At 43.3% G+C, this 25,363-nt stretch overlaps 1 protein-coding gene across 1 annotated transcript in view; it reads right to left on the reverse strand.

Moving 5' to 3' along the window:
* The window catches only part of JAZF1 (JAZF zinc finger 1), a 168,447-nt gene that overhangs the window by 102,162 nt on the left and 40,922 nt on the right, over positions 1-25,363 (reverse strand). The gene's annotated exons all lie outside the window — the stretch shown is intronic.

Below are 25,363 nucleotides of genomic sequence, written 5' to 3' on the forward strand. Positions count from 1 at the left end.
GTTTTGCTTTGGGTTTGAGGGGATGTGATGCTAGTGGCATAGCTAGAGGGCGTGCAAAGCACTAACTTTTGCAGGGAGCCTCACTGTGGCTTGCAAGCAACCCCAACCCCTCCCCTTTGGACCTATTCTGGGCCGTGGGAGCAAAATGGAGGCCTTCCTCCTGCTTTGCACCCCCTCTAGCTACGCCACTGTGTAATGCACCATATTTATTGTTTATAGCCTTTTTGTGGCTGCTGACACTGCCTTGTAAGTGCACATGTTGTTTTGCAACACCTTCCTCCAAAACATAAGCAGTGGAAGCAATTTTTCAAGTGGGTGCTCCTCTTTTATTCAGCAGGGGGAGAGTAACTGGCCCACCTCCCCCCAGCACTGTCTTTTCTAGTGGCTGTCTGCTGGTGTTCTTTTGCATATTTTTAGATTGTGAGCCCTTTTAGGACAGGGAGCCATTAGTTATTTGATTTTTTTTCCTGTAAACCGCTTTGGGAACTTTTTGTTGAAAAGCGGTATAAAAATACTACTACTACTACTACTATTATATACTCACCTCTTATATTTTTAAGTGGGAAGGGTAGCTTATTATAGAACGGTTTGGAGCGACACAATAGACTCAAATGTGGGCATTGGTTTTTATTTAACATTGCACTTTGGGGTGTGCAAAATAGCTTATGATTCTTGTTTCAGCACAAACACAATACATTGCAGTTTTGGAATGTTTGCATTTATCATTTTTCTGGAGGTTAGAAAAGTAGAGGTAATTGTTAAGGTGTGCTATGACCAAAGGCTGCAGTCCTCTGCACCGTTGAGCTGCTTAAATTGCATCATAGGCAACAGGATTGAAGGAGCTGATCTGAGTGCAGGATTATAGTTTAACAGCAGCACCAATCTATCTCCGTTTCTTTAAAAGTAAGCCCCACTATACTCTATGAGACGCAAGTCCAGCTAAGTGTACATAGGATTAGGAACCAAATATTTTTGAGTCCCTATGCCCTTGCAGTGATTTCCAGCCAGTGTGCCGTGAATGGTCCACAGATTTGCCACAGGAGTTTGGGGAGGATCATTTATGAGTAGGGTCATGGGGGGATGTGAGCCCCCCACCAGCAGCATGGTGTGCCTTGTCAATTGTAAAAAAAAAAAACAACGAATGGTGTGCCTTGACAATTTTAGCACCTTGTCAGTGTGCTGTGGGATGAAAAAGGTTGAAAATTGCTTCCCTAATGTAGTTAACTTTAAGAGTGTGTAACTGCAATAAATTCTTCCCCTGTTTACCCCACATCACCATTTCTCTTCCCTTCCAGGGTTGTCTACCCTGTGTTGAGTTTTCAGTTGTAAAATGGAGCTGCTGAGAACCAAGGTGTTGGGATGCTGCCACAGTGCCCATTGTATCCTGTGGGGTGGCAGGGGACCGGGCCAACCTGGAATGGTAAGTAAAGAAAATTTTTACTTACCTCCTGCACTGCTCCCTGGTCCCCTACGGGACAACTCAGATCTTTGCCAGCTCTTTTGCTGGCATAGAATTGTAAAGTCAAAGGGAGTGAGTTGGGTCTGGAACAGGAGCATCAGGTCTGGCAGACATTACAGTCACAAGATCCTCTTTGTCCTGTCCCTGATCTGCCCCCGGCCCGGCCCTCGTGGTCTGCCAGCATATCCCATGGATAGGATTGGGCCCTAAGTAATTTATATACATGTGTGAATCAGCCTTAAGTTACTGCAGTTAATTTATGCTTCAGATGAGAGGGAAAGGAGGACTTTCAGGAGTAACTAATTTTGATCCAAGTTAAACTGTGGGTGCTGTGTTGCATAGAACTTCAGTGTAACTGCTTTTACAACATGATCAATGATTTTATATGTCAGTTCCAAAACCACAAGATATAAGACATATATACACAGCAAAAAGAATTGCATAGCTGTTGTGCTGAATACGGGGTCAAACAGAATGATCCCATTTAAGTTGGCCCTTAGAAAACAGGTTAGCACATTCTGCAGTAGCTGAAGCTTCCACATATTTTCCAAGCACTAAAGGAATCAGTCATGAGGGATACAAAAACATGAGTATCAGATACTGTGTGCTAGAAAAATGCTCCAGCAAAGAAATTATATGTGGTGGACATAAGGACACTGCCATGCCCTGATACTCCAGCATTATTGATGAGTCCAAAAGTGCCCATATATCAAGCCGGTTTACTAGAGGAGGCCTAACAATCAATAATGGAGAGCCACTGTTGTTTTGAGAAGGATCAACTATCCTGCCACTCTCAATTCCATTTCAGGTGGTATGACATTGGTGGAGCACATCCTTTGTACACAGGTCCTTAGCATCTCTAGGCAGGACTGAGAAAGGTCTCTACCTGAAACCCTGGGGAGCTACTGACAATCAGTGCAGACACGACATAGCAAGATGGACCAAGGGTCTGACAAAGCCGTTTTCTAGGTTCATTTTATCCTGCAGTTGGCGAAAATAGATTGGCAGAGTTTCCATAATGCCCCGAGCTGCAGTGCAATGACGCCCTCAGTCAGCTTCCCCACCCAGGGAAGGTAAGAGGCCAGGCAACACTTATCCGTTACATATAAAAGGGAAATAAAACTTTTCCCTTAAAAGCTTTATTTTATTTTATACAACAGAAAAAAGCACATAAATGTGATCATTATAAATTTATACATTTATTTACCAGTTACCCCTCCCCACAAAAAAGAAACTTGGATATATCAATAATCTAAAATGTTGAATATACGTATCTACACGGTTCATGCAATTGTAAGTGCTTTTTCAAGGAATGGCCTCCAGATAGTTTCAAGTATGTCCATCCTAGCAGATATTTATGAAGGTACTGGGTTAAAAGGCAACTGTGAAGGGCATACCTTATGCTAAGTTGTAAGAAAATAACTAGTCCCTGCTTCCCCAGACTTATTGGAACGTACATAGGGCAACTGTTGCTTCAGAACAAGATCATTTACATCCGATTCCATTTGTACGCCTTGTGACCTTCAGCATCCTAATACCTAAGCTAGTTCAATAGCCTAGTAGCCCCCTTGTTATCCTTGTTGCATCTTTGGGGATTCCATTCCTGGAACCCCCAAAGATACTGAAATCCATGGATGTTTGAATCTGTGGTTCTGGACCACCTGGAGGCTCCGAATGTGACTGGACTGAAGTTCCAGTTGCATCTGAGAGGTCTTGAGTGGGGTCCAGCTGCTGCTTCCGAATCCACGGATATGGAGGGCCCACTGTATTTGGTTATTGATTCCTATATTTAGTGTCCTTCCTGTTTACTATACTTTCTTTAAAATTTCCTTTGTCAATCCTTGGAAACATGGTTTACAGTAGCATTCGAAGGGAACAATTTTTTGTGGGAACTATTTAGATTTTGGACCTCAAAATATTGGTAACCAATATTTCTGTCTTTGAGATGGCACTCAAGCTTTGGAGTTTCAACACTACAGGTGTGTGTGGCTTTATGATGGACACTCAGTCTCCGATCCCTGTTATGAAGCAAAGGGAGCAGCACCACAGGCTTCTCAGTTTCCTCCTTGGAAGCTGCAGCATGATCCTTCCCCTCTCTAACCCCCATGCACTCTGCAAAGCCTCCTGCGGTGGTTGTCTTTTCCTCCTCCTGATGGCTCAAGTGGAACTGCTGAACTCATGCTTGCTAGAGTTTCCTGCTGAGCGCAATCCTTTGATCTCTGAGATATGCGGAAGTGAAGCATGAGCTGAACAGAACCAAGAAGTTGCACATGCCTCACTTCTGCATATCTCAGAGATCAAAGGACTATCAGAAGAACCCCCTAGGCAGGCAGGAGTTCAGCAGTTCCGCTTCAGTGATCAGGAGGAAAAGGCAACTGCGGCAGGAGACTTTGAAAGATGCATGGGGATGAGAGGGGAGGGCAACAGCAGTCGTTGATGGGAATGTCACTAAGCAATGCACACCTGTACTGCAACACTGCATCTATCCAAGGATTGTGTGTCCTGTTGATGGAGATAGGACTGTGCTTTGTCTTGTGTCATGTTTGCACATAGTTAAGTAAAATAGATTATCCTAAAAAAAAGTACAATACTATGCATATTTATTCAAAAGGAAACTCTACTGACAGCACAATCCTATGCATGTCTACTCAGAATTAAATCCCAATGTGTTCAGTGAGGCTTACTCCCAGAAAAGTGTGCATAGGATTTCAGTCTGAGTTTAACTGGACTTACTCCCAGTAAGTGTGTACAGATGGCAGACTTAGAATCCAATCCTATCCCCCCAACTGGTACAGCTGTGACAAAAACAAGATTTAAATCCCCTTTCACCTAGGACAAGTCCAAGGAGAGAAAGGAGGCGAGAAGCCTGCAGAAAAGGGGAATAGGTTTCAGCATGTGCCATCACCATTGTATCCATTCCCTCCCACAGCCTCCCTGTCCCACTACAATCCCCTCCGCACCCAGTTTCGCCCCTCCCTGCCCCTGATATGCCGTCCCCCACCCCTGCTGACTTATCTGCTTCGGCAGGTGGTGGGAGAGTCAACAGCGCAGGAGGAAAGGCACCGACCTTCCTGCCAGAGTCTCCAGCACTGCTGTACTGAGCATACAGCTGGAGAACCTTTTACATGGCGCTGACTGCTTTATGACAGTCAGCGTCAATGGAAGAGGAACTAGAATTTCAGCCGGGAAATATAGTATGGGGCTGTTAAGTCATCACTGAGGGTATAATCCTATGTAACCTTTCCTGGGCGTAAGCCCCACTTACTCACAATGGAACTTACTTCTGAGCAGACAGACAATGAATTGCACTGTTAGTCCCACTTAAATTAATAGGATAGTAATACCTAAACTTCCTTAGCTGTGGCTAACTAAACTTAGGATACCACCCACTGAATTAATGGGACTTGTTAGTGACATCTAACTTATCTGATTGATTTCAATGGTACATATTAGTAACATCCTTAGGATAAACTGTATACTATTTTCTGCACCATCTACTGGCATTTCCTATAGGAAAACTCCATTTACAAGAAACTCCTTCCCCGTATTATATATATGTATATATATATATATCGTATATCGTATATATCACAGGGAATAAAACTTGTGAGTAGTCAGAGCTTAGACATCATGTACAGTATGCACAAATCATGTGAGGCCACATTTGTTAATGCTACCAAGAAACTTAGTCAAGTCTGCTATTAAATGTCTGAAGAGAAGAACACTAAGCTTTGCTGCTGTATTAGAAAAACATGGCTTCTTTATGGTGTGTTACTGCTGCCTTAAGGGGTGAATAAATTCTGTTTAGCACAAAACCCCAGTTACAAAAATCCCAACATAGTCATTGTATTAAACAGATGTCTTTCTCTGCTGATTTTATGGCACAAGTAGAGCCAAAAGCCTTCTTATCAGGCCAAATGTTCAACTACTGACTTTGGAGCCAATTAAAAAGGGCTTTAAGATTACTTCTAAATTAAGGCTTTCAAGCTACCCAACCAGCCAAGTAAACCATCAGCACCGGATGCTCCACTTCAAGAGTTTTAGTGTCTGTTCTTATAATAAAGTTTCTTGGCTTTACTGGTATTTAGCCTAGTGGAACTTCAAGAAACAGTGCCCACTCAAAAGGTTATCAATGTTTGTTGCAAAGGACATTGAATTTTTAGAATGCTGAATCACAGACCCTCCAAAAGTTGTCATGAAATGTGGGAAGTTTGCATTTATGCTGTCACTAGAAGAGGTGACATGTTATGTAAAATGGCTGAGAGAATATTTAAAAAAGTCCTATAAACAATTTAAGAAAGGGAATTGATGCTCCTTAATCAAAATCACTATTCCCTGAACGTTAAACTAAAAAAATCAGCCTTGACTAGGCATTCAACCATGAATGTCTCAGGCATTCTCAACAGAAGCTGTGCAATGGAAGAAGAGCAGAACTGGCAGGGAAGAAACTGCTTAAACCTGGATACTTGCAGTGCATCATGGAGTAAAAATAGATGAATGGTGAAAAAAATACATTAAAACTGTGCCACAGACCTGTTTCTTTTTCCTGCTTTTAAGAGCTGGCAGAGAGTAAGCCATAGCAACATGTAATAAGTGCCATGTTAACTTAAAGTAGTTGACTATGTGTTAATAGCACCTGAATGATACATTAATACTTTTAGGTCAGAATTATAAGCACACATAACACACACTGATTGATTGATGAGTGAAATCAAAGGGATTTACTTCCATGTTATATGTTTACGATCCATTTCTTGATCAGTGAAATAATCTGTTAAGGTCTCAGCAACATTAGGCAATGAAAAAGCAATGCTGAATACGAGAATGACAGAATTTTGTAACAAATTCTGGCAGAAATTGAGAAATAAGCAGTCAAATAATGCTCAAAACAGTGGCAGGGATGGAGTAAAAGCTCCACCTTTGATCTTTTATGACATTGTCAACACACACTTTTTGGATTTCCTCACTTTAAAAAAAAAAGCCTACTTCAAAGGATACAGACACTACTTAGAAATAAGACCAGCATTTCTACAACCACTCATTTTAGCTGATCACTTGGAAAAATTACTAACATATAAAAAATAATTCTGTATTCCTAAATACAGTATAATTTCTTGGCATTATGTCTGGATGAAAGCAGCAGGTATCATGTTTGGGTCTGCCTAGTTAGGGTCACTAACCCTATTCCAACCTTCTGAAACTGTATGAGGCTGCAATCCTAAACACACTAAGGAGAAAGCCCCATAGAATTATGTGGGATTTACTTTCAAGTAAATGTGCTTAGGCTTGTGCTCCTAGAATTAGGCAAGTTTATAGGGCTGGATCATGAGAAGTTGTGCTGTTGGAACAGGACAGAACATAATTGTTATCTCCATGCAACCTGCATAGTGACAAGCGCTGAAAGAGTTATAAGCCCCCAAATGTTCTATTGTGAGTGCCATTGATTAACCAGGGAGGAGTGTGTGAACACGTTTTAATCATTGCAAAAACTCTAGTAAAGATGCAGATCTGGGTGCATATGTAAGGTCATATTTTGAAGTTTATCAATCTAAAATTAACATGCTTTAACGTTATGACTGTCAACCAATTAAGGCTTCTCAGCCTTTTATACCAATTGATAAAGTCAATGACAAGCTTTTAAGCTTAATTTAAATTTCTGCAATGCAATGCACCACCCACTTCTGCATGCAGCTGCCCATCCTGCACCATCCCTCTGAACATGTGGGATTAAATACAGCAGGGTAATTCACAGCTGAAAATATGTTTTTGTTTACAGATTACACTAACCGAATTGAGCCGATTAAGTATAAACTGAAAAGTGCATCAGTTACATTCTGGAAAAGGAAATACCAATATTTTATTAGGGGGTATTGGAAGTCATTTTTTAGGAATTACCCTCCATTTCAAAACAAAAATAATTTTCAGACACTTCTAGAAGCTCAGTTGTTATTCAGTTTAGCCTTAAGAAAAAATCTTCTAGTTCAAAGGGCTTTCGTCTAAGTTTCATCACAAAGCAAATTTTTATGACTGAGTTAGAAACTCCTAAAACTGGGGTTTACAATGGAAGTGCTGACATAACTAACATAAGGGGTGCAAATAGTCCCTTTGTAATCAAGGCACATTATATTTATGAGGTAGGCAAAGTCTGTTACCATTAATCACTGAGTAATATTGACAGATTCCACGTTTGAGATCCAACAAAATTGATGCATTCAGTTTCTCACACCATTGGTACCCAAAGCGAGAATTTCCGAGCACTTTTATGGCCTTGAGCTGTGAGTTCTTTAAAGAAATCATCAAGAGCTGCATTAATGGAACAATTCATTAATCTGCTGCTTAGGCACCTCTACCTTTTGTCCATTTGCTACAAGACAATGGCTGAAGTTAAGTTTATGTGCAACATTACCGTTTAATAACCGTGATTACAAACATTAATTCCATTTGCATCCAGCTGGCATTTAGAATGCAACAAATAGAGATTAATCACCCAAAGCCTATGCAACTCCTAAATTATAACACAACACACCTATATAAAACAATCTAAAATGTCAGCACCTCCATCTTTATGATATCGCACCATTCCAATAATTCTGTTTTACAAGCAAATTCCTATTATACATTAATAAGTGCTGTTGGTGGGTAAACTCGAGGCCTTTGAGTAATGACCATGTTGAAGGCAATTAGGCCAAGCCAGGTGCAGCTGTGCTGGATCCCAGTAAAAGTTTTTAAATTTTACTATTTCCGTTTGGATTTTGGGGGTGCATTCCAATCTGAACAAATTAAGAGAGGAAATTGTTTCCATGTTTTCAGCAGTTGGATAATCTGATCTGAAGACTGAGAAACGTCACTGACTGGCAAGCATTCTTCCACGTAAGACGTGTATGGGCAAATAATTAAAGTGTTCTTTTTTTTTGGGGGGGGGAAGTTGTGCAAATCTAGACTTTGGCAGATAAATGCCTCTTTTAAAACTGGAATGTAGCCTGATGGTTGACCTTTAAGTCTCTGATTATATCAGTATGACTTAATCAGACGATCTCAAAACAGACTCCTCCTGAGTGTGTGCATGGATCCAAGTGCCTAACTAACACTTTCAGATTCACACAACTGATAAAGTATGAACTTGTGCATGAAGAATGTTAAATTAAAGGTTCTAAAAGACTCTTTCCCCCTTGACTGGTTTCCATTTGACTATCTCATGAAAAACTTCATATTTGACAAATAAATCTAAAAAATGTAGATGAAGACTGATTTCAATACTAAAAGCAGAATGAAAATAAGGACCTGAAATTATCCAAAAGATACGTCTGAATGTGAAAGTATTCTTCTACAAAAGAAGGTTTTCGTACGGTTGCAGTCTGATAAAATTCTCCTATCATGCCTACACAGCATTTTGTGACTGAGAACAAAATCCATCATACTTGCTAACTACAGTACAAAAAATTGCTTCAGTTCTCTAAAGAAATTAAGACATGTGTGCTAAGACCAAGTTTTTCCTTCTAATTCTACCAATTTTTTTTTCCAAAGCACATTTTACTATGGGAATTTTAATGTCTGTCCTTAATGTAATTTTTTTTCCACCCAATAAATAAATAAAGATATGGGAGCTTAAACCTGTTGTATTGATTACTGTGGGTGAGTAAATGCTTCTCACATTCCAAAGCACAAATTCTGACTGCCACAAGGACTTTCAGATCCTTCTTTTTTAATTCCATGGTTTATAGCCTCAGTGCTCAGGAAGCACTGTGTGGTCCCCCTACAAAGACGAAGTAGGAGCTGAGAGACACATGAATTTTAAATACAGGGAACTGAGCTACTAAGTATCCTACCAACAAGATCCTGTTTCGTTCAATTGCAAAGGAGTCCTGCAACTTTTAGACCGTCTTGTAGAGAATACCGTACAGATGTGAATAAAGGTGTTGCTGTGGCATTCTCATTTCCCTTTATTCAACAAACAAGATGAAAGGGATAAGGCTGCAATTAATCAATAGTGAGGAAATTCATTCTACATGTGCTCAGAGTAGTTTTTCTTCAAATATTCCAGGACTCAAGCATTGGGGGGGGGGGGGAGAGAGAGAGAGAGAAAGAAAGAAAGAAAGAAAGAAAGAAAGATTAAACTGCCTCCTGGTACAAATGAAGGTCTGGGCAGAAATAAAAAACAAAATGCTTTCTCTATAGTTTGAGATGTCCTTGTGGAACTAAACAGGTGTGGTTAAAGGATTGCAAGACTTGTCCACAATACCTGCAAAAAGTTTTCTTCCTTTGTATTAACCCCACTAGACCTTTGCAAATGTGTAGAAAGGATGTCAGTGCTTTTTCCCCTGGTTGCCAACAAAATTACAAAGATTGTACTATTGTTCATGCCTGGTAATTAATCCAAAAGTAATCCTCATTGCCTGACAGTGGCATAGCTAATGATTGTGTAGCCCAGTGCCAAGCTCAAAATGTTGCCCCGGAAGTCACAACCGGAAGCGACATCACGCCCAGGTTTTTTAAAAAGTGAAAATTGGGACGAACCCACCTCCTCCCCCCAGCAGCTCACCACCCACTTACTCTACTGCCTCCCCCCAGTCAGTGGCATAGCTAAGGCATCTATCTACTACCTAGAGTCAAAGAAGATTTTGAAGCCCCCCCCACGACAAAATCAAATTTAATTAAGTAAATAAATAAAAAGTTATTGGTTCCATGCTGTATCATAATAACATCTCACTGACACTCAGAACAATAAGTCTCATAGGTCAGTTTGGAGTTAAACAAATCCACTTTTTGTTCCACAAGGCAGTTGTGTTTTCATTTTCCGGTTAATTGGCCATAGGTTTTGATAGAATAAAGATATTCCAATGCAGTTCATTTCATTGCATTCTGCATTAAATTACCTTTCCAATGATATATAACATGATGGTATTATTCATATATACCTAAATTTTCACAATTTTGGCCACAAGTGTCAAGCTCAGCTTGTTGCCCCCCCCCAAGCTTGATGCCCAGTTCAACGGCTACCCCCTGCACCCCCTTATCTACGTCACTGTTGCCTGGTCATATATAAAAAGACTAACAGCCCAGTCCTAACCAACTTTCCAGAGCTGTTGCAGCCATGCCAACAGGAGATGGGCTGTATCATGTAGTGGAGTAATACTCACAGAAGCCTCCTCAAGAAGCCTCCTTGGGGCTGCATTGAGGTCGCATTGGTGCTGGAAGACTGGATAGGATTGGGCCCTAAAGCAGATTAGAATCTGCCTCTCCCTCAGCATCCCCTGAATTACGTCTACCGGAACTGCAAAACAGTGGATGAAGAAGTTTCCCAATCAGCAATAAGGGATTCCGACCATGTACCCTAAGAAATACTTTGCACATCACTCTGAAACAACAGAAGATAAGTAACTAAGGGCGCAATCCTATCCTGTGCTGGAACAGGCAAGCCAAGTGGCTTGCGCTGTATTCAACATGGGATAGGGGCCCAAAGCTGCTCAGTCAGAGGTAAGGGGAAACTTTTCCCCTTACCCCTGGGTAAGGTGTCCTGGCCCCTATGGGTTTCCTTGGACTTGCACCACCTCCTGAGGTGGCACAAGTCCAAGGAGAGCAGAGCTGCTTGAAGTCACTCCAAACTCCCTGAGAATGGGGATTGGGATCTGGCATAATTCAGATTGCAGCCCTGCCTCCCTTAGCTGTCTGCCCCCGGGGCCACCCACCACCCTTCCCCCCTCCCAGGAGGGGAGCGTCCACTGGGTTGATTCAGCCTCCGTGTGCTGGCACAGCTTACTCCTGAGGAGGAGCAAACGCCCAAGGGCGCCTCTGGATTGCACCCTAACTTGTACGTCCTACAGACCCAGATTGTATAAATCTCCAAATAAAGAAACATGGAAACATGATACAAGAAGGATGTATAAAGTATCTCTACACTTAAAGGACATTCATTCTCAGTCTTCCCTTTTTAGAATTCTTGGAAATATACGTAAGAGATATGAGTGTAGCTGAAATGTTTTCTACCTGCTTCTGAGAAATATACAGTTTGACCTTTAGTGCTTGCTGGCATTAGCTAAGAAGACTTTTGGTTAGCTGTTTCTGTTTTTAAGAATGCTCTCAGAAACACAAACAAGCATGACTGGAACCCTCTATTCAATTGCTCAGGAGTAATTCCCATTTATATTAATGGACATAAGCCCCATTTATATTAGTGGAACTTATTCCAGAGCAAACACACAGAGAACTGAAGCTTCTGATTTCAATCTTAATTTTTTTAAATACTTAATTTACAAATTCTTGAATAAAAAGTATATGCTAAAAATTAATGCTCTCAGCAGGAATACTCTCCTTAGTTAAGCCTAATTGCCTAGCAAATACATTTATTTTAATTTTCTCTCAGATAGCAATCTTGCTTTGATTAAAATTAATGGTGTGACTCCTTTGGATTTCAATACAAGCAAGAGTAGGCCTTTAATTTTCAGGGACATTAAAAAAGTTATAATACATACATATACACAAGTATTCATTATGATTTGGTGTCAATATCTACCTCTAGCTTGTTTTGACTGATAAGATGGAATTGTTCCAATGATTAATGAAATATAACAGACAAATGCTGTAGTGGGCTATATCCTAAGTTAGTGATGACTAACAGAGCAAACTTAATCATGTTTCCCCAGAAAAAAAAAAGTTTCATTGCATTTAATGGAGCATACTCTCAGGTAAGTATATTCAAGATGGTACACACAGCCCAATTCTATGCTCCCCCCAGCTGATGCAGGTACACCAAAATGGCACTGCCTACTATGGGGGACATTCCTGGCAGTGGCGGATCTCCCATTATATTTGATGGGGCAAATGCCCCAGGAACGAGCCTTTAAAACCCCAGGGAAGCCTCTCTGAGGCTCCCGAAGGGGTCGGAAACTATGCTTCTGTTTTTTCCAGAAGCACAGTTTATTGCTTCGGGGAAGCCCCAGGAAGCTTTCCTGACACATGAGCCTACATGAGCCTCAGGTGAGTGAGGAATTTGCATGCGGGGGGGGGGGGGGGTGACAGCCCGCGGGTGGGATGCCATTGTGGACCTTTGCCCTGGGGCAAGCGTCGAGGAGGTCCGCCACTGACTCCTGGAGGCCTCCTTTGGTTAAGCCTCTGTGGCATATATGAGTGCCACATTGGGAATTTTGTGTACGTACAGCACCTTGTTTCTAGGTGTTGAAAAAAATTATCATCATTAGCACAGAAAAGGATAGCCTGCAACATTGCCCCACAAAGCTCTAGATTTCTAATGCTATGTAAATTAATATTTATACAGTGCATCTCTCTCTCAGAACTAAATGACATTGTACAAGAATATGCAGCAACGTCAATGCTGCATAATTGTTATTGCAAATATTTACATACTGTACTGCTTTTCAACAAAAATGTCAGAATCTAGTATAATGAGATATATTTCTAATATATTCTGAATAGCAATCAAATAACTTTATGTAGAAGACAGAGAACTGCAGACAAATGATACCTAAAAGAGCAATTGAAGAAAAAGAAAAAGTGAAAACTGTTACAAAAATTAAAAGCAAAGCAGTTTAAGTATTTCAATTAAATGATTTTTTTTCTTTCAAGTGAGAAAAACACTCTCAAGAGATCCTGTGTTTATCAAAATGAGAAACTAGTGAAGCTTCAACACTCCACAATATTATACTGTACAGTATCTCACTAAACTGATCTGGAGTAGGAAGAAACCAGCTAATACAAGGACAGTCTACTGACCTGGACTGCCCTCTGCTGATGAAACTGTGGAATTTCCACACATTAAAAAAAAAAATCAATGCCACGTGAAGCAAGATGCCCAGTGGCAATTTGGCCAAGAACATTTAAACCTAATGAGCAAAAGCTAGTTGTGTAAAAGCGTGCCAAAAGACTGAATTACCACCTGCCTCATATCATGCACACATAGTTAATGAAAAGTTATACAGGTATGCTGATGGAGCACCACATCTGCTGCTAACTAATAGATGTTCTTATGCCAAGTTTCCTCTTAAGTATACATTAGCTTTACAGTTTCTTTCAAACATATGTATAACTAGCCCTCAGGGAAAACAAACAAAATGGGGAGGAAAAAAAGCTTACAGAAAATATAGGATAAAGCCTTATCCTAGATAAAGAGACTGGTTATCAAGACATTTACCATTCTACATTTTTCTTGCTCTGCTAGAAGTAGCTCTAAATCTAATTTTGCTATAAAACTACTGTTTAGATAGAATAGTACTTCTAAACAAGACCCTTACCAGGACACTGTAACTGTGTGTGTGTCACTGGTTTTATTTAGCAGCCAGATATCTCAATGTTTCTTCTTCAGTTTTTCATTGAGCAAACAAAACCAAATGTTATGGCTCATGGCAAGATTAGATGCTTTGAAACTTCAGGAATTTGTAACAGAGCTGCATTATACACTACTAGGACAAAGAACATTTCTTTATTTTCATAGCGTAATCAAAGATAAGAGATTAAAAATTTCTCCCACTCCACCACCCATCAAGGAACACAAACCCTAACCCTGAGGTATTCAATCTGTGCATCCCTAGAGAGGTGTGGCTAGCCAACAGGGGCATCATGAGGCATCTGGGGAGAGAGGTGGCCATAGCTGCTCTGCTCAGCTGCACGTGCTGCCTGCTGACTTGCTGCTTTTCTGTAGCTGTGAATGAGGTGGGTGGGGCAGTGTGAGGTGGGGAGGGCATGTGAAACATGGTGAGGGGAGGTGGGAGAGAAGGCTGGCTGGGCAGGCAGAGGTGCTGCATCTCATCAGCTCAGGGCAAACTCCTGGAAGGCTTCAAACTGGGAGGGAAGCTGACCTAGAGAGAGCTCTTTCCTTTGCTTGGGAAGGAGGGAGCCAGCCTGCTCTTGGGGGGAGGGGTGTCCAAATGCCCCAGCCTGCATTCCTCTGTCTTGCCTGGGGGGAATAGGGGTGGCATCTGCATGCTGGGGTGTATGTGTGTGAGCAGTCCCCATCTACTTTGGGGTGAGTTGTAATCTTGCTCAATGTGGCTGCAATTCTTTCCACACTTTCCTGGGAGTAAGCCCCATTGACTCAAATGGGGCTTACTTCTGAGTAGACCTACATAGGCTTGGGGTCTGTGTCAGCTTAACCAAGGATCCCCACCTTTCTCTTTTTCCTCTCCCTTCAAAAAGAAAAAAAACACCCCACTCTTGATGGCTCTGTCTCCAAAAATTGATTAAAAATAAAAATCCCCATTCCTTTTTAGCCATTCCCCTTTTCCCTCCTGCCTCCTTTTGGGGGGGGGGGTACTCTGTTGGCTGCTATTGTAAGACAAAAGACACAATCCTAGCTAGGTCTACTCAGAAGTAAGTCCTATTGTGTTCAATGGGACTTACTCCTAGGAAAGTGAGGTTAGGATTGCAGCCAAACAGTCTCTAGGTCTCAGTTTGCATCAGTTTGCAATTAGCAGATACACACAAAACAAAGTCTTCCCCTCCCCCAGCAAATTCATCACTTCCCCCCTCCCTTTCCAAAACCCTCCAGGTGTGCTGCTAATAAACTCATGGCACAATCCTAACCAGGTCTACTCAGAAGTAAGTCCTATTTTGTTCACTGGGGCTTACTCTCAGGTAAGTGTGGTTAGGATTGCAGCCTCAGAATGCTGGCAGCTGTTTTTTGTTTCTAGTGTATAATTATAACACCTTCATCCCCATTTTGGGGGTAATTTAGCTGTGGCCAATGGCTACAAGGATCAGGGGAGGCGCAATCCAGAAAAGTTTGAGAACCACTGCCCTAACCTATCACTCTTTGACTGAGTGTAAGAAGAAAGACTGGATACAGAAGTTATACAGAGGCTACACTTTTTCTATAAAATCCTGACATGCAGAATACAGATGGTGCGTCGGTATCTGTGGGTGATCCATTCTCAGACCCCCTGCAGATACAGAAAACCACAGATAATGAAATCGTGGTTTTGGCCCCTTTAAGCCCTCTGGAGGTGACCGGAGCTGCACTTTGGTCGCCCCAGGAGGACTTTCTGAAACCCACAGAGGCCACGAGTGTCCACCTGTGGTCTCTGTGGGCCTCAGAAAGCCTTCTGGAGGTAGAGGGCTCCGGTTGGACCAAATCTGGGTCAATGTGGGTCAGAGGGACCTGTGTTTAGCCAGATCTGCAGATACAGAATCCACAGATACAGAGGCATCACCTGTACTTACCTGTGGCACAGGAGAAGGTTATGTCTCTTGAGGATTCACTAGTGTAGAAATGGGTTTTAAAAGGATTGTAGAAATTCAATTTCCAAGTTGTCAGTTGTTGTTGGCAACCTTCAGTCTCGAAAGACTATGGTATCAGAACCAGGGGACATCTACTAAAATTGAGTGTTGGGCGGGTTAGGACAGACAAAAGAAAATATTTCTTTACTCAGTGTGTGGTCGGTCTGTGGAACTCCTTGCCACAGGATGTGGTGCTGGCGTCTAGTCTAGACGCCTTTAAAAGGGGATTGGACAAGTTTCTGGAGAAAAAATCCATTATGGGGTACAAGCCATGATGTGCATGCGCAACCTCCTGATTTTAGAAATGGATTATGTCAGAATGCCAGATGCAAGGGAGGGCACCAGGATGAGGTCTCTTGTTATCTGGGGTGCTCCCTGGGGCATTTGGTGGGCCGCTGTGAGATACAGGAAGCTGGACTAGATGGGCCTATGGCCTGATCCAGTGGGGCTGTTCTTATGTTCTTATGGTATCGCGCTCTGAATGGTAGTTCTGGCACAGAGTCTAGTGTGGCTGAAAAGGCTGATTCAGGAGTGACAATCCCTTCCACAATGGGAGCAAGTGTAGTGTGTCCCTGTTCTGTCTCCCTGGCTATGAGCCTTCCTTCTTTGCCTCTTTGCCTCAGTCTGTTGGCAAAGTGTCTCTTCAAACTGGGAAAGGCCATGCTGCACAGCCTGCCTCCAAGCAGATCGCTCAGAGGCCAAAGGTTTCCCATCTGTTGAGGTTCATTCCTAAGGTTTTCAGATCCCTCTTGCAGATATCCTTGTAGCACAGCTGTGGTCTACCCATAGGGCGCTTTCCCTGCACAAGTTCTCCATAGAGGAGATCCTTTGGGATTCGACCATCGCCCATTCTTACGACATGACCAAGCCAATGCAGGAGTCTCTGTTTCAGTAGTGTATACACGCTGGGGATTCCAGCTCGTTCCAGGACTGTGTTGTTTGGAACTTTGTCCTGCCAGGTGATACCAAGGATGTGTTGGAGGCTGCGCATGTGGAAAGCGTTCAGCTTCTCCTGTTGTGAGCGAAGAGTCCATGACTCGCTGCAGTACAGAAGTGTACTTAAGACGCAAGCTCTGTAGACCTGGATCTTGGTATGTTCCGTCAGCTTCTTGTTGAACCAGACTCTCTTTGTGAGTCTGGAAAATGTGGTAGCTGCTTTACCGATGTGTTTGTTTAGCTCGGTATCCAGAGAAAGAGTGTCGGAGATTGTTGAGCTAAGGTACACAAAGTCATGGACAACCTCCAGCTCATGCACAGAGATTGCAATGCAGGGAAGTGAATCCACATCCTGAACCATGACCTGTGTTTTTTTTTTTTCAGGCTGATTGTCAGTCCAAAGTCTTGGCAGGCCTTGCTAAAACAGTTCATGAGCTGCTGGAGATCTTTGGCAGAGTGGGTGATGACAGCTGCATCATCGGCAAAGAGGAAGTTATGCAGACATTTCAGTTGGACTTTGAACTTTGCTTTCAGTCTGGAGAGGTTGAAGAACATTCTGTCTGATTTGTTCCAGAGATAGATGCCTTCTGTTGCAGTTCCAAAGGCCTGCTTCAGCAGGACAATAAAGAAAATCCCAAACAAGGTTGGCGCGAGAACATAGCCCTGCTTCACTCTGCTTCGGATGTCAAAGGGGTCTGATGTGGAACCATTAAAAACTACAGTGCCCTTCATGTTCTCATGGAAAGACCTGATGATGCTGAGGAGCCTGGGTGGACATCCGATCCTGGGGAGAATCTTGAAGGGGCCGTCCCTGCTGACCAGGTCGAAAGCCTTCATGAGATCTTTGAAGGCTAAAAAGAGTGGCTGTCATTGTTCCCTGCATTTCTCCTGCAGCTGTCTAAGGGAGAATACCATATTGGTGGGAGACCTGTTGGCTCAGAATCCGCACTGCGATTCTCGGGACACGCTCTCTGCAAGTACCTGGAGCCCCTTCTGTGCAACTTGGGCAAACAGCTTTCCTACTACGCTAAGGAGAGAGATGCCGCGGTAGTTATTGCAGTCACCCCTGTCACCTTTGTTCTTGTACAGCGTGATGATGTTTGCATCCCTCATGTCCTGTGGTATTCCACCTTCACTCCAGCAGAGGCAGAGGATTTCATGCAGCTCAGTGGCGATGAGCACTTTGCAGCACTTTAGGACTTCAGCAGGGATGCTGTCTTTCCCAGGTGTCTTGTGAGAGGCGAGGAGTCCAGGGCCACATGAAGTTCTGCTAGGGTTGGTTCACTGTCAAGCTCCTCCAACACAGGCAGGCACTCGATGTTGTTCAATGCTTCCTCGGTTACTGCATTTTCTTGGGAATATAGCTCAGAGTAGTGCTGCACCCAGCGTCTCATCTGATGCACCCAGTCCTGGATGACCTCGCCTGTGACAGACTTCAGAGGGGCAGATTTCTTCTTTGTTGGACCTAGGGCCAGCTTGATACCATCATACATCCCCTTGATGTTGCCCGTGTCAGCTGCTATCTGTGTCTGGGAACAGAGTTGGAGCCAGTAGTCATTAGCACATCTCCTGGCAGTCTGCTGGACTTTGCTGCGAGCAGCTCGGAGGACCTGCAGGTTGCGCTCACTGGGACAGGCTTTGTATGCTGCTAGAGCTCTCCTCTCTTCCTCAATGACTGGTGTCATCTCCTCAGAGTGGGCTTCAAACCAGTCTGCCGTCTTGTTGGTCTTCTTGCCGAATATGGATAAGGCGGTGTTGTAAATGGTATTCTTGAAATGTTCCCATCTGTTGGATGCATTTGCGTCGGCTAGGCCTGGAAGAGATTCCTCAAGCGCTCATGCAAATTCCTCCACTTTTCTCTGATCCCGGGTCTTGCTGGTATCAATGCGAGGTCTTCCTTCCTTTTTCGTGTGATAAAGTCGCTTTGTTTGCAGTTTCACTCTGCTGCACACCAGGGAGTGGTCAGTGTCACAGGCAGCACCCTGATAACTGCGTGTGATCTTGATGCTGGGAAGGCTGGAGCGTCTGGTGAGAATCAGGTTGAGCTGGTGCCAGTGCTTTGATCTTGGGTGTCTCCAAGAGACTCTGTGTTGGGGCTTCATGTTGAAGAAGGTGTTGCTGACGCAGAGACCGTGATGACAGCAATGCTCTAGCAGGCATTGGCCATTTTCGTTCATCCTCCCAGTGCCGAACTGGCCTAAGCAAGTGGGCCACGAACTGTGATCAGCACTGAAATTGCCGAGGATGAACAATGGCTCTTTTTCAGGGATTTTCTTGATAGTGGTGGCCAGGTCATCATAGAATTTGTCTTTAGCTTCTGCTGAAGATGACAGAGTCGGTGCATATGCACTGATGAGAGTGACAAATCCTGCTGAGGAGTGGAGCTGCAGGGACAAAATTCTTTCACTTCCTGCAGAAGGTGGGATGATGGATTTCAGCAGGGTATTTCTGACCACAAAGCCAACACCATGTTCCCTGGTCTCGTTTAGTGGTTTTCCTTGCCAGAAAAATGAGAAATTTCTCTCCTTGACAAATCCTGAGTCCAGCAGCCTTGTCTCTTGAAGGGCAACAATGTACATCTGCAGTCTGCTCAGCTCCATGTCGACGACAGCTGTTTTGCGGGTGTCATCTATTTCTTGCAGGTCGTCAGAGAAGCCAGGTGTCATTGTCCTAACGTTCTAGTTGCCCAGCTTTAGGGCAGGAGTTTTCTGTTTTCTGTTGCCTGGTGCAGGGTTGTCAATTCGCTTGTTGGTTTTCACCCTAAACCCCACGCACCCCGTGAGGTTAACGGACCGTGGCGAGGCAGCACCTTACTGGCTGGGGACTGCCCAGCTTATGGCAGATGGTAGATGCCCAGTGAGATGCAATGATCTCTCCCACTGTCGGAAGCAGCCCCTGGCATCATGCTCTACGCCAATCGAGCGAACACTTATAACGGTAAACTGCTGCTTCCCATGTTGTGCCGACGCCATATGGCGAAGTTGGAGTGTCCTCTCCAGTGCGTGAGGCCTGGGTAAAGTGGGTATGGAGGATAGACTGTTACCCATGCAGAAGATCCCCCCTCTCCATGTCACTGAAATGGTCCAATGGAAAGGCAGAAGCCAATACGGTTGGTTCCAGCAGCGTCGCAGGAGTTGCCAGAGCGTGACTGTGTTCAGCCGTGAACTGCCTCAGGGACTCCAGCTCCGGATTTTGCCTCGAGGTTGACTCCTGAAGCCAACTGGATAGAGTCAGAAGGCAGTGGAGGTTTGAGGTCAGAGTTTCCTTCTCTTAGATGAGCTGCCTTCCCAGGCTGACAAGGCTCATGTTACAAGCTGACCCCATGTAACAACTGCTTCAGGCCCAGGTCTTCAGTCTGAGCAACAGCACAGACTGGCCTCCCCAAACTGGTATTAGATCACCCACCTGCCTACATCCTTCTCATTATCTACTTGGCTTGGTGCTTAAACCAGTTCATATTGACCACATCTGCAGTCTCTGGCCCCATGACCCTTTATGTCTGCTTTACACCCAGACCCACCCAGCAGCAGCCTACTTTGGAGCCAGATCAAGTCCTTAGGCAACAATAGCCTTTCCTCATTCTTGGTTCGTCTCCTAGGTTTCATTTTTGGCATGATCTTCTTGGATATGGTGCAACTCCTTGCTCCCGGTTCCCACTCAAAGGCTACTAATGGTTCAGTTCAGGAACATTATAAAGGTTGCACATGCCAGATTCATCATTTGGGAAGCAGAACTCTTCTCATTGCTGCACAGAGGAAACAATAAAGTCAGGGCCTAAGGAGAGTCCCACTTTTGAACAACTTTGGCCACAGCAGGACTACAAGCTGAAGAAAGAGGTCATTTCTGCATTCAGAGAACACCAGTCAGTTTATGGTTGAAATATACTTAGTTTTAACACCATAACCATCACAATTCGTTCTGCTTCAGGTTCATTGTAAATCTGAACTTATAAAAGTGTAAAAAGTGTATAAGTGTAAAACGGGCCCATGTTATTTAACCAGTAATCTTTCGTAAATCAGATATTTATAGGCCATGTTTAAATAAACAAGCTGCATATATGTGGCATACTATAAGGAATAAGGTTGTTTTTGTGTCAGGTGAAATTAAACCCATGACCTCAGAGGACATAAAGGACTTTTCTTCCCAAAGTTAACAAGAATCCTTGTACCAACAGCCATGGCATTTTACAGTCACCACTTCTTACATTAAGCTACCAAGAGGTGATAATTGGCAGTATCTTATATGATTTCAAAACATAGCACTTGATCAACCAAAATAGTCTAAACACTAGCTCACTCTATTTTGAAAGCTGTACCTCAAGTCTTAATGTAACTGTAGCACTAGCAGCCTCAACAGAAAAAGAATACTATTCCAGGATCAGCTGGATTGTAGGGAATTTTCGATCTTTCAGGAGCATGGTAATCTTAGGAAGAGGTAAATCAAGATGAATTCAGCTCCTAGAAACTGGCATTAGCAGCCACAAGCTTTCTATTAAAAGTAGAAGAAAGCACAACTTGGGTTACAAAGCAAAGTACAGGTGGTGCCTTGGTATCCATGGGGGGTCTGTTTCCAGACCTCCTTGGAAACCAAAAATTCATGGAGAGGGATCCCTTAAAGCTCTGAAGGCGACTGGAGCTGTGCTCTGGTGGTCTCTGGAAGCTCTTCTGAGCCAGAGGAAGCCTTCACGGGCCTCAGAAAGCCTTCTAAGGCCTCTGGGAAGCCTTAGGAGGTCACTTCCAGTTTTGCGTCAAAATGGGAAGGCATTATAAGGCCTTGTATAGGGCCTCCCAGGCCCTCCAAAGGCTTTATAAGTCCTTAAAACATCACTTCCAGTTTTGATGCAAAACCAGAAGTGACCTTCTAAGACCTCCAAGAGGCCTTAGGTGGCTTTCTGAGCCCCACAGAGGCTTCCATGGGCCTTTGACAGCACAGCTCCTATTGCCTTTGGAGGTTTCAGGTTGGGCCAAATCTGGCTCAGTGTGGGTCTGGGGGATCAGCAGATAAGGAGGCTCAACCTGTAGACATTCTGAATGAAGTGGTTTCGGTCTACTCTTTGGCATTATGTCCATCTAACTCCTCATACTGTTGTTAATGCAAGACAATATGTTCAGGCAGAAGTGCAGCTGGGGGGGTGCAGTAAGTATGGCAGGCACCACAATGTGCTGTGTAAGCGGCACCACCCACTCGCCATTGGAGTTATAAGTTCTCTTTTGTTTTGTGTGACTTATGGCATTATAAGGTGGCATTTGTAAGCCAGGATCCTCAAATTATCATGTTGGTAATATCATTACATGTCCAAAATCCAGAAACCACAGGGAGAAGCCACCTATTTTAAACCTGCCATTTAAGCGGTATGGATGCTTAAATGGAGCATACCATCTGTCCATAAATACCATCTGTCCATAAATACCATCCATCCATACTGCATACATAGAGAGACATGACATCTCTTTAATCGCAGGTCAAAAGACAAAGGCATGGTCAAAAGACAGTGTCCTCCCCCTTCAAGTGGCATCCTCAGCTACCTATACCACAATTAAGACTGTAACTCTATGCACACTTAGAAAGGTGTAAGCCCCATTGAATATGGTGGGAATTAGGGTCCTCAAAAGTAAGTTGCCCCCACGATGTAAAAAAGCAGGTGCGGCAAGGCCAGATTTAGCTCAAGACAATATGTAAAAGAGTATTAATATTTTCCCTCTGAGCCATTCTCCTCCAGAAAATTCATAACAAGCATATTTATAGTGCTTTCTGCCAGTGAACCGCACAGAACTTGCTTGGCTTAAGATCTTAGGAACGACCTTCTCCCATATGTGTCTTCTTCTTCTACATCTACATCTGAGGCCTTGCTTGGGGTCCTGATTTGCAATGAAGCATAACTAAAAGGAGGTAAGAGTAGGCCCTTTTCGATTATGGAACCTAAATTGTAAAATGTTTTCCCCCTGGCAATATGGATGGTTCCCTCTCTGGAAGCATTTAAACAGACGATAAAGACCTTTATATACCAGCCTTTATATTGTTTATGAGGTTGCCTTTTTTATTTTTAAAGAGCTGGTATTAGTCATAATTTAAGTGTATTTTTGAAGATTTGTTTAAACCAGGGGTGCCCACCTTTCAGCTTCAGGGCTCCTGGAACTTTAACAATTGTGAGATGACAAGCTGCGCCTGCTGAAATCCCCTCTTCTACACAATTGCTAAAGGTCCAGGAGCCCTAAAGTTGAATGGTGGACCACCCCTGGTCTAAGCTTATGTAATGATGTTAGTTGTCAGTTGTGTTGCCTCATTTTACATATTTGTCGTAAACCTGGGGGCCCCTATAGGGGTGGAACAGCAAAGTATAATTTTCAAAAAAATTTTTAAAACAGTTATTGCGATGTAATGCTTACAACTCTGGGGCAGCCCAATCCTATGCTTCCCTAGTGTCCGGGGCTATAGCAGTGCTAAAATGGCCACTGCTGTTTCCTATGGGGCCAGGGAAGCTCCCATAGGTCTCCTTGGGGTAAGGGAACAATCATTCCATTCGTGTTGAGCAACGGTGGCCCCGAAGTGGCCCACTATTGAGCAGGTGCAGAACTGAGGAGACCCATATTGGGTTTTTTTTCAGCTCAGGAGCGGACACAGGATTCAGCAGCAGACTCTGCTACCTTCTCTGCCCTCTCCCAGGCCCGGTCTGCCCCACCGAACCAAGTCTGCCCCCTTTCCACCTTCCCCCTGCCCTCCTCTCACCCTGAAAAACCTCAACCCCAGCCAGCAGTTCCACTTACCACTGGTTGCTCTTCTTCCATGTCTTCAGGCGCCAAGCACCGGTGCTGCAGGCATAGTACCAGTGCAAAAGGTATCTTACAGCACTTTTTTGACAGTCACCCATAGCACCATCACCATACCACCATCACTGAACCACTGGTGGAGGATTGGTAAGTAAGACCACAATCCTATCCACTCTTACCTGGAGTAAGCCCCACTGACTGTAATGGAACTTTAGTCTTAGTGGACATGCATATTATTGGATTCTAAGTATTACTATCCTCATACTACAGCTGATACTGTAAGGAAAGGGCTTGCTTAAGACAATCAAGTCCATGACAGAAGCAAGATTTGAACTGGAGAAGTCCCAATCTGTAGAGCATTCTTTCAGCCATTACACTAACCGGATTTTCCAAATTACATCTGAGAGTGATTATTCAACACGCTCCAAGCATCCACTTGCCATAAGCAATTGGCAAATGCTGGCTCCGGGGACAAATATCCATCACGGATGGCGATTTGGGTGAGAAACCGCACCGAGGAAAGCCCCCACAACCTTTTCCATGGATCAGTGCTGGCTCTTGCCTCCCCACGGCTGCTTTTCTGCATCAAAGGGGCACTTCCAGAAGTAAACTATCAGTTAATAATATTCTTAATGCAATGTAATAACAACAACAACAACGTGTGCTTCGGCCCTAACTCTTCCCTTTTTGGTAAAATATTGCTTTCATCTAGAACTCAAGTTTGCCCTGTAAATGGCAAAGCGTAAGGTCTGTAAACTAGATTATATTTGTTTCCACATGTGACGGTTGAGATTGTCCAGAATATGTCGAGGGTTCAACTGTAAAACACAGTGAAACCCTTCTTTCCCATATATGAGCATAGGGCAGCATCATAATACATATTGGCCTCATTCCATAAAAAGACATGGGGGTGTCTGTGCACACAGTGGGGTCTATTCTTGTCATTCTCTGAACTGCAACCCCAGAGCGCTGCAACACAAGCTGCTTTTTGAACTCCCATTGAGTGCTAAAGGCTGCTTGTGATTCTGTGTCCACAGGGAGTGGGGAGAATCGGTTGCTTTCTGCCTCCCATTTCCAATTCATAACTGGTATTCCAGTCTTGTTAGAATTTTAGGTTCTGGTTTCTGCACAAATCTTCTGCCACTACATTTGTCGTTATTCAATTAACTTTTTTTTTTGGCTTTAAAGCATTAGATGTGCTGTTAAAAAATATGAACAAGGTTGCTCACTTGAAAAACTGAAGTTTGAAGACAAAAGGGCAAGCCTCTACTATGCAGCACGCACATGGTTTAGGAAGACTATATGTGGTTTACAATCTGAAATAAAATGAACATCTGAAATGCCATGCAATTCAGAAATGACTTAACCTGATGACTCATTTGGTAGAGCATCACTCAAAGATGCTTTGTTGCGAAATAAAGTGGCAGAATAGGGTTATGGCAATAATTATGGGCAATAATTAAGTGTTGATCTAATGGCGAACAGTGTCCCTTAAAGCAGAGAAAGGACAAGGCCCTTACAATTAAAACAAAGGGGATTTCTTTTTATTGAAGCTGCTGAACACAGTCAGAAACTGTAGCTCTCCTTGCTCCCAGACTAAACAAACACAGCCTGCATTGCCTAATGGGCTCATACAGAATCTCTCCAAGTCCTGACTTGAATTAATGCTTGCGGTGGAAGGAATAGCTGAATATATAATGCACAATGAAAGAAATAACTGTTTAGACTGCTCATTAACTGTTGAAATTAAGAAGTCCACCAATTTTCCTCCTCCTCTTTTTGCTAGTGGAGGGAGAAAAAGGAGAAAAAAAGGAGGGTTTTTTGTTTTGTTTTTTTAAACAAATTGTATTTGGCTTTTAAGAATTGAACTTACCATACAAAGAAGACTGAAGAAATTTAACGAACTATTTCAGGCACTGACCACCCTCCCACATAAACCACGTTTTGCAATGAAAATATTTCTCTGAAGTCTTTC

The sequence above is a fragment of the Tiliqua scincoides genome, chromosome 5 (genome assembly GCF_035046505.1).
Source record: "Tiliqua scincoides isolate rTilSci1 chromosome 5, rTilSci1.hap2, whole genome shotgun sequence".
Classification (NCBI taxonomy): Eukaryota; Metazoa; Chordata; class Lepidosauria; order Squamata; family Scincidae; genus Tiliqua; species Tiliqua scincoides.